This window comes from Sturnira hondurensis, unplaced genomic scaffold (genome assembly GCF_014824575.4).
Source record: "Sturnira hondurensis isolate 20B ecotype Veracruz unplaced genomic scaffold, ASM1482457v3 Scaffold0000648, whole genome shotgun sequence".
Lineage (NCBI taxonomy): Eukaryota > Metazoa > Chordata > Mammalia > Chiroptera > Phyllostomidae > Sturnira > Sturnira hondurensis.
This window is the reverse complement of record NW_028073279.1, coordinates 8,359,361-8,371,381: the sequence shown is the minus strand read 5'-3', so window position 1 is coordinate 8,371,381 and position 12,021 is coordinate 8,359,361. Positions and strand designations below refer to the sequence as shown.

Here is a 12,021-nt window from a genome sequence, read left to right as displayed (position 1 = left end):
ATGGCTAAAAAGTCCATTTGGTTTTTTTCCATAAAATAAAAGAGACCTTTTTCAGGTTCACCAATAACTTTATGGATTTGGATATTTTGAGTTTGTTGCCTGTCTCCTTCTATTGACATCTAGTGGGTAGAGGCCAGGGGTGCTGCTAAACATCTTCCAGGGCATATAAGACAGCCCCGCAGCAAAGGATTACTTGGCTAAAATGTCAATAGTACCAAGAAACTTCACAAACTACTTTTTGACATGTTTGATCAGTCACAGCACCTTCTCCACACACTGAACAAATCTTTCTTTCTTTTTTTGCATTTCAGTTCTATTTTTACCTTTCTGGAAATAATAAAGCGTAATATACTGAAAATGTTGCATAGCTTCTTCCATTCTCAATATTACAGTGGTGGCACAAAAATTCAGCAATTCTGATATGTATTTAAAAAATGCATGCTGATATGACAGCTGTCACAATACAAGCTAACAAAATTGAATGAAGTTAAAGGCAACTAAACACTATGACAGCCATCATATGGAAAAAGCTAAATGAACTTTTCAAAACCCAATGTCTCCAGAACCCTCTACTGCAAAGCTTAACATTGTACCATCTGGAAAAGGAGAAATATTGACAGGATTTAGCTCTGCTCTCACAGACCGGGCAATGAAAGGTGGACATGGGGCTTGGAGTCAATAAAGTGAAAACTGGCGCACTTGGCCAATACGTAGGACTGGAAGCGCTGAGTATGTTACTGCTGTAAGTTTGACTATGTAGAAACTTCCAGACTGTTTTCCAAAGTGGTTGTACTGTTTACATGCCTACCAGCCAGAAAAGTATGAGAGTTTCATTGGCTCCACATTATCACTACCACTTGGTATTGCCAGCCTTGTGACCTTTAGTGATTGCAGTGAATTTGGTATGGTAGATTTGGGGACATATTTTTTAAAAATTTTAATGAACATTTTCAGGATGGCAAATGATGTTGATAACCTTTTTATTTGCTTATTGGCCACTTGTATGTCTTTAAAAACTTTTATTTTCAATGACAACAATGTTCAATATTATTTTATATCAGTTTTGTGTATACAGCATAGTGGTCAGACAATCACATAGTTTATGAAGCGATGCCCTGATAATTCTAATACCCACCTGGCACCATACATAGTTTTACAGTATTATTGACTTCCCCATGCTGTACTTTACATCCCTGAGACTACTCTGTAACTACCAATTTGTACTTCTTAATCCCTTCACCTTTTTCATCCATCTCCCCAACCCCCTCCCACCTGACAACCCTCAGTGCATTCTATCTATGAGTCTATTTCTGTTTTGTTTGTTCATTTATTTTGTGTTTTAGATATATAAGTGAAATCATATGGTATTTGTCTTTTTCTGTCTGACTTATTTTACTTAGCATAATTCCCTGTAGGTCCATCCATGTTGTTGCAAATAGTAAGATTTCATTCTTTTTTATGGTCAAGTAATTTCATATATATAAAAATATATTATATATACAAATATATATCTAACATCTTCTTTATTCATTTGTCTACTTGGCTTTTGATGGACACTTAGGTTGCTTTTATATCTTGACTATGGTACATAATGCTGTAGTGAACACACATCTTTTCAAATTATTATTTTGGATTTCTTTGGATAAAAACCCAGAAATAGAATTGCTTGGCTATAATTTTTTGTTTTAACTTAATTTTTTTGAGGAACCTAAATACTGTTTCCCACAGTGGCTGCACCAATTTGCACTCCCACCAATGGTGCACAAGGGTTCTCCTTTCTCTACACCCTTGCCAACTCATTTGTGGATTTATTGATGATGGCCATTCTGACAGGTGTGAGGTGCTATCTCACAGTGGTTTTAAATTGCACTTAACTTGATTTAGTGACATTGAGCATCTTTTCATGCATCTATTGGCAGTCTACACATACATTGTTAAATTTGTTCAGAAGCAATTCATGGTTTTGGGTGCTATTTTACATGGTATTTAAAGTTTTATCTTCCAATTCTTTGTTGCTAGTATATAGAAATGAACTTGATTTTTAAGTAAACTTGTTCACATTAAATAAGACCTTGATAAATTTATTTATTCTAGAATCTTTAAAAAAATGATTTAGGAATTTAGGGTTTTGTTTTTCTTTTTTGTTTTTGTGCTCTTTGTTTCCTATTTTCAAGTTCTACAATGGCTAATATTACTGCTATTCATTGTAGAGAAGCAAGCAGTAAGATTGGACTCCTTACCTTTCATACTCAATATTAGGGGGAAAACATGTATTATCTTATCATTAAGCATGATGATATAGCTATCACAAATGCCTTCTACTGCTAGTTTTCTGAGAGTTTTAAAATATTCTTTAATCCAGAAAATTTTTGCATATTTTGAAATGATAATATGTATTTTACTGTATTAATATGTTGAATTACTCTGATTGACTTTTTAATGTGAAACAGCCTTGCATTCCTGGGATAAATCCTTCTTGGTTATGGTGGCATCAGCACCACTATTTGTATATCGCTGGATTTTATTTTAAAAAATTTCTTGAGTTTTTTTGTATCTATATTTATGAAGAATATTGATTTCTCCTTTTCTTGTTTTTACTTTCTGTGGCTAAGTATCTGGGTTATGCTGGCCTTTAAAAATATATTGGGGAGTGCCTTTTCATCTTCAAATATCTAAAAGAGTTTTTGTAACATTGGTATTGTATATTTTTTAATAGTTGATAGAATTCTTCAACAAAGCCATCTGAACTTGGAATTATTGTTGTTAAGATTTTAATAATGAACTCAGTTTATTTAATTGATATAGGATAAACACAAGAAAAACCACATATATCATAATTAAATTGCCAAAAGCTAGTGATAAACAGAAATACTTAAAAATAAGCAACCAGAAAATAGCATGACCTGTTATATAGAGAGATACAAATATGAGAAGGATTACAGATGTCTCAAGCCACCAGTAAGTGGAACAACTCTTCACCATGATAGAAGGTGATCTTTCTTACGGCTGAGAGACTCCTATTTGCTATTGAGGATACCCTTTCCCTAGTACTTAAGGGTGGGTTGCAGCAATACTGATTGAAATCTTTCCTGATGTACCGAGAGACAGGGATATTCTTAGAGTGCTTGCCTCAGCCACAGGAATGCCCTGGGAGTACTGTCAGTCTCTCAAACACAGTCCTCGCAGACTGCCCACCTCAGTTAAATGCAGTCCCACCTTGCTGGTAAATCATGCCAATTATTTGGGAGTTACCGATGATGTGTCCCCTTTTGTTGCTACCCAGTCTTTGAGGAAATTATGTCAATTCTACCACCAAAATAGTTTAATGTCTTGTCACCATTTCCATTGCCACCATGTTTGTCACCATTAATGGTACTTGTCACCATTATTTTGTGCTAGGACTATTGTAGCTCTCCACCTGTTTTCTCTGTTTCATCCTTTACAGCCTGTACACACTTCTTCCTCCAGTTTAATGTTGAAATAGTGCCTAAAATAATGCTGTTAAAATACAAGTCATCCCTTATTAACCCTCTGCGATGGTTTTCCGTCTCACCCGGAGTACAAGCCAATCCCTTATGCAGCCCTGCACAGACTTGCTTCAGGGGCTTCTTTTCCACTGTCGTATTATGCATCTTGGACCTATGGTGAACTTCCTATCAAACTCTTCGGGCATGTTTCTGTCCCAGGGCCTTAGCATCTCTGCTCTCTTTGTTTTTCATTTTGAGCATCAGGCATCTACATTGTTTCTCTCACCATCAGCAGGTTTTTAGTCAAAGTCACCTTCTCTATTAGGTCTTTCCTGATCAACCTAATGAAAATTATACCCCACCTCTCCTCTCTTTTCTCTTTGTCTGTTTTTTTTTTTTTTGCAGTATGATTGGCCATCCTCCCGCATAGTTAAATATCTTTCCGTTTATTTTGTTTATTTTCTTTCTATCCCCCCCAGAATGTAACTTTTGCGTGTTTTAATCACTAGACTATCCTTGTGGCCTAAAACACCACTGACAACATTGTATACACTTCAGAGATGTTTGTGGAATAAATGCGTATTTAAATCAATTATCACAGTGACCAGATTCTTGTACCTTCCGTACTTTGCCCTTGACAGTGTTGTACCAAAGCCTTGGAGGTTCTCGATCTGTGCTTCACACGCACCAACCTGCTACCACATCTCCTTTCTGCAGGCAGGTTGCATAACCCCCATGACTAGGGCAGAGCTTTCTTTTGTATTCAGGCTCATTTTTCTGGCCTTGCACGTTAGTTATTTTGCTTGGTTTTGAAAGTCCCCCAATAGACTCAGATACAGCTTTTGGAGAGGGCTATTTGTACTGAGTACTGATTTTATCATTTGTGGTTTCATTCTGAAGGTTTCATTCTCAGATGGCAACATTAATTTAAGTTTCAGGGAAACTCATTGTAGTCACCAATAACATCTTTGAAAATGTTAAAAATGAATTCAGTTTAGCTGTGAACATTTGAATTCATATAATCAGTGTTTATGACTTGCCAGCTCCTTATTGTAAATGGTGGTTAGGTGCACAGGCCAACTCAGAAAAGCCCACTTTATCCACATGAAGCTGAATGGTAATTCCTGTATCATTGTGCCTATGTGCTTTGTAATCTTTTTATATGAAAAAGTATACCCAAGTTCAAAGCAGCTGTGAGGGCTATCCAGCTGCAAGTTCTAAACATTGTTGCAATATAGCTTAATGGCATATTGGGGATTGCATTTGCTTGGAAACACTTCATTATGTTGGATAAGTGTGACTGTGTTAATTAATGTTGTATACAGAATTAAAAGTCTAAAAGCATTGTAACATTTAGGCTTAATTTTATAGTTTTTCATCCTCTCTGTTAGAAACATGTGGCCTTTTGCCAGCTTGCATACAGCATTCTTTTCTTTTATGCTTATATCACCTGCTTAGCAAATTAGATATTAGGTTTGGACATTTTAAAAGCTTAGCAATTTCATTAACTGAGGGACAGAGAATTTACCACAGAATGGAGAAGGACCATTCCTTCTGTCCATTTTTTTTTGTTTTTTGTTTTTTTTTTTTGCCAAACAACCTGTTACCAGGGTAAATAGACAGGAGATGCAGTTAAATTCTAATTCTGAGTTCTGATCTGGACCATTTGTGAAGATAATCTATGTTCCTATATCATGATGTTTTAATTGGGGTCCCTTAGAATTGCAGAGTGACTGCTAGAAAAAAGGTACCAGTTCATCCTCCAGGAAAGTGAACAGACTTCTGGATCTTATGATGTCCACTAACAGTTTAAGTTTACATGTGATGTCTCTGGGCTGATGCAACAACTTTACAAAGGATTTTGTACATGTTCCCTTCTCTTTGTTCTCTTCAGCCTCACTTCCGTTACTTAACAATTTCCATTCTGCACTCAACCACCATGGAGAGAGATGGAAAAAGGAGGTTTTTGCTTTCATTTTAGAGATGTTTGCTGTTGGTACTGTATGAATTCTTAGTTTTCTCTGGAGCTGTTTGAATTTTATTGTTACTGTACTGCCACATTTTGGCCTCCATGTATTCTACCTCAGCCACTTGTATGTCTCCCTCTATGCCCAGTATTTCTCCAACTGGCATCTATAGCAATCTGAATCTTTGAGAACTTAATTTTTGTTAGCCATGAGTGCAATGAGAATGTTTAGATTTTCCGTTTGATGGTAAAAGTAAGTGGCATAAAATATTCTTAATTATCTGGATCCCCTCTTTATATTGAGTTTACATTTGCATTGGAACAAACTGAAGGTCAATTGACTTCACAATAATTATGCAGAATTTTTGCCTTAGTTTGAATTAATAGTTGGGAGAATTGAATCATCATACACTGGTACAAGGATATCAAATATAAAAGAATATGTACCTTACATGTGAATGTTCTGGGCTATGGGATGGATTATATATCACAAATTGTTATGTTGCTTTCTGTCTTTTTTCTTTTTGCAATGCAACGAATATTTTCATAAGCAATATTTTAAAAGCATTTAGAAGCATTGACATTTTTATTGCATTTTGGATTACTAATACGTTACTTGTCCCATAAAGTGACAAACTGATCATCAGAAAAATGAGTTTCCTCTTGAAAAAAGAAAATAATAATAATTGGTGGTCAAAGCTTTCTGGAAACAATAATAATTATGTCAGTAATAACAGGCATAAATAGGTAATGTGGCAGCTTCAACCTGAGTCTTGGCTTTTCACCTTCCTTCCTAAACAACATGAGCTTCGGCACACACTCCACCTTCTCCACAAGCTACCGGACCCTGGGCTCCATGCAGTAGCTCAGCTACCGAGTCCTGTCAACCAGCAGCATGGACAGTGTCTGTTCAGGTACCAGGGGACTCTAGCTCCTGGATCTCTGTGTCCTGCTCCACCAGCACGTGGGGCAGCTGGGGATCTGGGGGCCTGGCTGCAGGGATGGCTGGGGGTCTGGTGGGCATAGGAGGCATACAGAGTGATAAGGAGACTTTGCAATGTCTGAATGACTGCCTGGCTTCCTACCTGGAGAGGGTGAGAAGCCTGTAGGCTGACAAAAATCAGAGACTGGAGATCAAAATCCAGGAACACTTAGAGAAGAAGGGACCCCAGGTCAGAAACGGGGGCATTATTTCAAGACCATCGAGGACCTGAGGGCCCAGATCTTTGCAAATTCTGTGGACAATGCCCACATCATTTTGCAAGACAGTGCCCATCCTGCTGCTGATGACTTCAGAGTCAAGTATGAGATGGAGCTAGCCATGTGCCAGTCTGTGGAGAATGACATCAATGGGCTCTGGAAGGTCATTGATGTCACCAGTATCACTCAGCTGCACCTGGAGGCAGAGATGGCGGCTCTCAAGGAGGAGCTGCTCTTCATGAAGAAGAAGTACAGGAGGAAGTAAATGGTTTACAAAACCAGATTGTGAATTCTGGGTTGACTGTGGGGTTGGATGCCCCCAAATCTCAGGACCTTGGCAAAATCATGGCAGACATCTGGGCCCAGTATGATGAGCTGGCTCAGATGAACTGAGAGTAACTGGACAGGTACTGGTCCCATCAGATTGAAGAGAGCACCACAGTGGTCACTTCGAAGACCGCGGATATAGGTGCTGCTGATACAACACTCACAGAGCTGGGGTGTATGTTACAGCCATTGGAGATCGACTGGAATCGTGAGGAATCTGAAGTCAGTTTAGAGAACAGTGTGAGGGAGGTGGAGATGCGGTGTGCCATTCAGACAGGACAGTTTGATGAGATCCTGCTGTACCTGCAGTTAGAGCTGGCCCAGACCCAGGCAGAGGGGCAGTGCCAGACTCAGGAGTATGAGGCCCTGCTGAGCATCAAGGTCAAGTGGGAGGCTGAGACTGCCACCTACCATAGCCTACTGGAGGAAGGGGAGGACCTGGACAAGAGCCCCTCCTTACAAACCATCCAGAAGACCACAACCTGCAGGACTGTGGACGGCAGAGTGAGGGCTGAGGTCAATGACACCACAGTTTTGAGGTGTTAAAGGCAGCAGAAGTGGGGAAACCCCTGGCAGGGACGGAGGCCAATAAAAAGTTCACTGAAAGATGATAAATAAATAAATCACACAAATGTAACTTTCTTCTAGTATACTCAATGTGGATGTCTTAGTTTTAGAAAAACATTATGTATCACATTGAATTAAGGTAGTCAAGTTGATTGGCCGTTGTTTTATAATTCTGATGAGAGGAAAGTCCTCCACTTTTCTTATTTCTGTGTAGATAGATACTCTTTAGAGAAACACTCCTGACACGTCGCTCCAGTCCTCATTACTGTCGGTACAGGAGGAGTAAGTTACCCGGTTGAAGGGTGATGACCACTGACTGGGTGTAGAGTATGGCTATTCGGCAGGTACAAACCTTCTCTGAGTGAGTAGGTTGTCCCGAGACCTGGATGAGGAAAGGTTAGGGCAGGGAATGGAAAAACATTATAATAAAAACATTTGAAAATCTCCAACATTTAGAGAGGTAAAATAAAACATTTGCTGGTAAAATAATATAATGTCTAGAGTCAAGGAAGTAAAATGAGGTATAGGTGGAAGACGATCAGTTTTGAGTTAATATTTTAAATTGGATAGTTGAGGCTCATTATTGTATTCTTTCTCTACTGTGGGATACGCTTGAAACATCCTTTAATAAACACTTTTTAGAAATTGATTGAGGGGAAAAAAGATGTTTAAATGAGAGTATAAGAACCAGAGGATGGGCTATAAGACTGTCAAAGAAGTGTTCTTCATAGTACAAAGTGAAGGAAGGCCAAAGCAGATTTTAGAATCCTGAATGTCTAATAAAAATTATTACAGTTCTGTTCAAATATATGGCTGCCTTGCAATCTAATATAGCAGATAAGTGCAAAGTTTTTTCTTTTTAACTTTGTAACATATTTGTGTTTTAGGCTTAAAAAAGGTCTGTCTGACAGATTGACAATCTCCCAACTTCATACCAAACCAAAGCTTCCGCTTGTTTAATGAGAATGGATTATAAACTTGTTATAGCCCTTGGGGTAGCTGAGACATCTCATCTCCTGGACTAGAACTTCCAGCTTCCACTTGTAAGCAGCCTTGCCTTTTCACCTTAGTATATTACATAGAGATCATAATTTCTTTTACACGTCATGCCCTACGTGTGCTTGGGAAGCACTAGACTAGAGCATTAATCCGACTTGTTCTCCCCTTTACTTAGGAGTTGTTCTTTGTGCCCTATGTCATTGTTCAGAGTGGTCAGCATCTTTTCACACAGAGAGACACACATCAAAAGGAGCAGTTGTCAATCTGTCAACCAGCACATATTTATTGATTTTTCAGGCATAGTGGGGAGGGAGAATACATACTTGGCCTCACCATCTGTTCCTTGTAAGAATCTTATTTCTCCTCTGATTCTGATAAAGCAAATCCCACTGACACTGGTATTATGAAAGTCATCAGTTCACTCACTGGGTTGTCATTTAATAAATGTTTGATGTGTGGCTAACAGATTTCTGATTCGGGGCTGGGTCCTGGAGATAAAGAGGTGAATATATGAATCATGGTTCTTGCTTTCCTGTTCTTTTCTTAGTATTCAGTCTCTTTGTCCCCAGTGCTAAATCTGACATCGTTAGCCTCTGCCTTATAGAAACTTCTTAATTCTAAACATTCCAGATGGCTGCCTGTATTCCCTCTGGCCCAAACTTATTCTACTTCTCAGACATTTCACTGATTGCTGCTGCCTCTAATGAAGTGTAAGCATTTCTATTAACTGCTCCCATTCACTGAACAGTAGTGGAGCATCCCCCTATGTCTCAGGCTCTGGGAGCCCTGCTCTCCAGTGGGAGACAGAGATTGTTAAACATTGTGATGGTATAAGGATGTACAAGGAACAAAGCAAGTTTTGAACAACATTGCCTAGTGGCTAAGGCGGGGGGAGGGGGCTTCACAAAGTGTGAAAATTAGGCTGGGTTTAAAGGGTGATGTACAGAGTTGGGTTAACATTCCCCTTCCATTGCTACTCCCTCCTCCAAGCAGCTAGGGTTAGTCCCAGAACACTCATTTATTTGTTTAGTGATTGAACAAATGTTTGCCAAGCATCCGGTGTGTGACCGACTCTTCTAGGCACTGATTCATCAGGTGAATGGGCACCAATCTGTCAAAGAGTCAGCGTGTGAGATACAGATAATCTGGACCAGAGATGGGGAATGGAATAGGGTCAGATGTTCAAAGAGCAAGTCCAGGTTTGGGAATGGGAAACCCAGTCTGATTCTAGGCAGATGCACTAGTCTCAGAAATTTGGGGTAAAAAAAACATAATTATTTTGAACTGATGTTAGTTACAGCATTTCTGAAAGGATCAAAGGGCAAGTTGGTGTGTGTGTGTTAGTGTATGCATTGTGGGTACGCCGGGTGTGAGAGCTTACAGATGTCACAGAAAGAATTTGTAGTCCATGTGTAGTAACCAATCATTATTACGGCATTTATGTCAGTCAGTTTCCAATGAGAAGAAATTGCATCCAAGAGTGTCAAAACTCCACCTTGTTTTTCTGAGAGGGAGCTGTACTGTTTGTGCACATCTCTCAACAGCTGAATAAAATCCACTGCTTCTAGTCTCTGCGGCGATATTTGTGTTAATTTATTTAAGCTTTAGTCACCAGAGTGCTGGAACAGATCCACGCTATTACCTACTTTAATCACATCTTTGAAAAATGCAGATTTTAATTTTTCTGTATGAAAAATAAAACTTTAGTTATATTTTAACTTATCACCAGTTGTTTTTTCTTCATCTCATGGAAATGATCTCATAAAGGCAATCAGAGTCTTTAGTTATCTCTTCAATTTTGCTTTCATCAGAAACATTGAAAATATGACTATGGTTGTGGAAAGGATTTGAGAACCAAGACAGCTCACATATGTCATAAGATTAATTTTAGACTAGATATTTTTCCATTCAACACTTACTTTACCCTTTTTTTCCAGTATCATGCAAAGGTTTAAAATATCCAAGAATTTTTTGACTAGAGAGACAGAGAAAATTGTTTCCCAAGAGAGTTGATTCATTATGCATTTATATTCTGCTTCAAGCTGAATAAATTTCAGAGCGAGGCTAAGAAGTCTGTAAAAGGGTTGCTCAACCTCACCATTTCTCCACAACCAACATACTTATGCTCTTAGCTGTTATATTTGTCTTCCCGTCATGTTCTGAAATGCTCACACAGCACATTCTATTGCTTATTGAGCTGAAATCTTCACAACTACAATTCTATTATTTATTGAGCTCAGAGTTATTTTATCAAAGGATATTATTTTTCAGTCATCTTCCACTAACCCATTCACTCTGTTGCCACTGGTCAAAAAAAACCACAAAAAAACAAAACTAAACTAAAATTTAAGAAGAGAGGTGTTAAGTTTTTACTTCTTACTTAAAAATCAGAGAATATTTGGGGTATAATTTAAAAGAAATCAATAGATGTCCCTCTGAGTGCTTAGCACTACTTAGGAAAAGTCTTTGAGACTAAGAGAATCAGCAAAATAATTACAATATACTAATCCATCTTCCAAATCACCAATGGATAAAAGTCTTTAGTACATCAGATCATTTACATAAATTATCAGAAATAATGTCTAAATGCCACCCTAAGGGTGTTGCCACGCCTACCCTGTTTACTTTAGAGTCATGAAAGATTATTAGAGAGCACAGTGACAGATAGCAATATGCTGCAACTGGGGTAGGCCTGTACGTGTACTTTTAATGGCCTAAAAGCCAGGTAGGTAAGAAAGATTGTATCTGGGTCAAGAGGGTTGGACATGTTAAATTAGAGATGCTAAAAGTAGAGGGAGGACCATTCTGTGAGCCTCATGCCCAAGGACAGCACTACAGCTCTGGACAAGATCAACACTGACATCCTGGGAGGAATGTTTAGACCCAGGAAGAGAGAGAATAATAGACACCTAGTGCCAGAACTGGAGTTCAAGGCAGAGATTTGCTGCCTAGCAGAAGACAGAAGCTTGGCTATTAAAGTGAGACTTAGAGTCAAAACTCTTCAAATGGCAGACAAATTAGATCTTTTGTGATATGTTTCAAACTTCCTTATAACTAAAGTCAGAATTGGTCCTGGACCTGGAGTGCTAGACCAGTGATTGTAGAATTAAGATATAAAATTTGCTCAGTTATGACTTTCTCTTTCTCTCTCTCCCCCCTCACCCCGCTGCACCCCCCCATCTCCCTCCTCCCCTCTCTCTGTAATCTGGACTGGTCTGCTACTTTAACTGGAAACTAGTGTGTAGCATAGTGGTTGAACATAACAGTTCTAAGATTAGATCCCTTTTTTAGCTTCAAGACTGAAATCAGTTGATTTAACTCTCAAAGCCTCTCTTTCTTGATCTATAAAATAAGAATGGAAAATCATTCCCCAGTCTTATTGTTAGGATTGATGTGAAACAGTTGGCATAATGCCTGGTACAGAGTTTGTTAGAATTTGTACTTTATTTTTATTCCTACTAGTTGCCAGGCATAGAAAGAGACTTGTCTTCTGAT

The 12,021-nt window shown here is 38.6% G+C and overlaps 1 protein-coding gene and 1 pseudogene across 1 annotated transcript in view; both read left to right on the top strand.

The window, feature by feature from the left end:
* Positions 1–12,021, top strand: part of LOC118984942 (cAMP-specific 3',5'-cyclic phosphodiesterase 4B-like) — a 113,067-nt gene that overhangs the window by 50,417 nt on the left and 50,629 nt on the right. The window lies entirely within an intron of this gene.
* Positions 6,200–7,506, top strand: LOC118985436 (keratin, type I cytoskeletal 18-like; annotated as a pseudogene).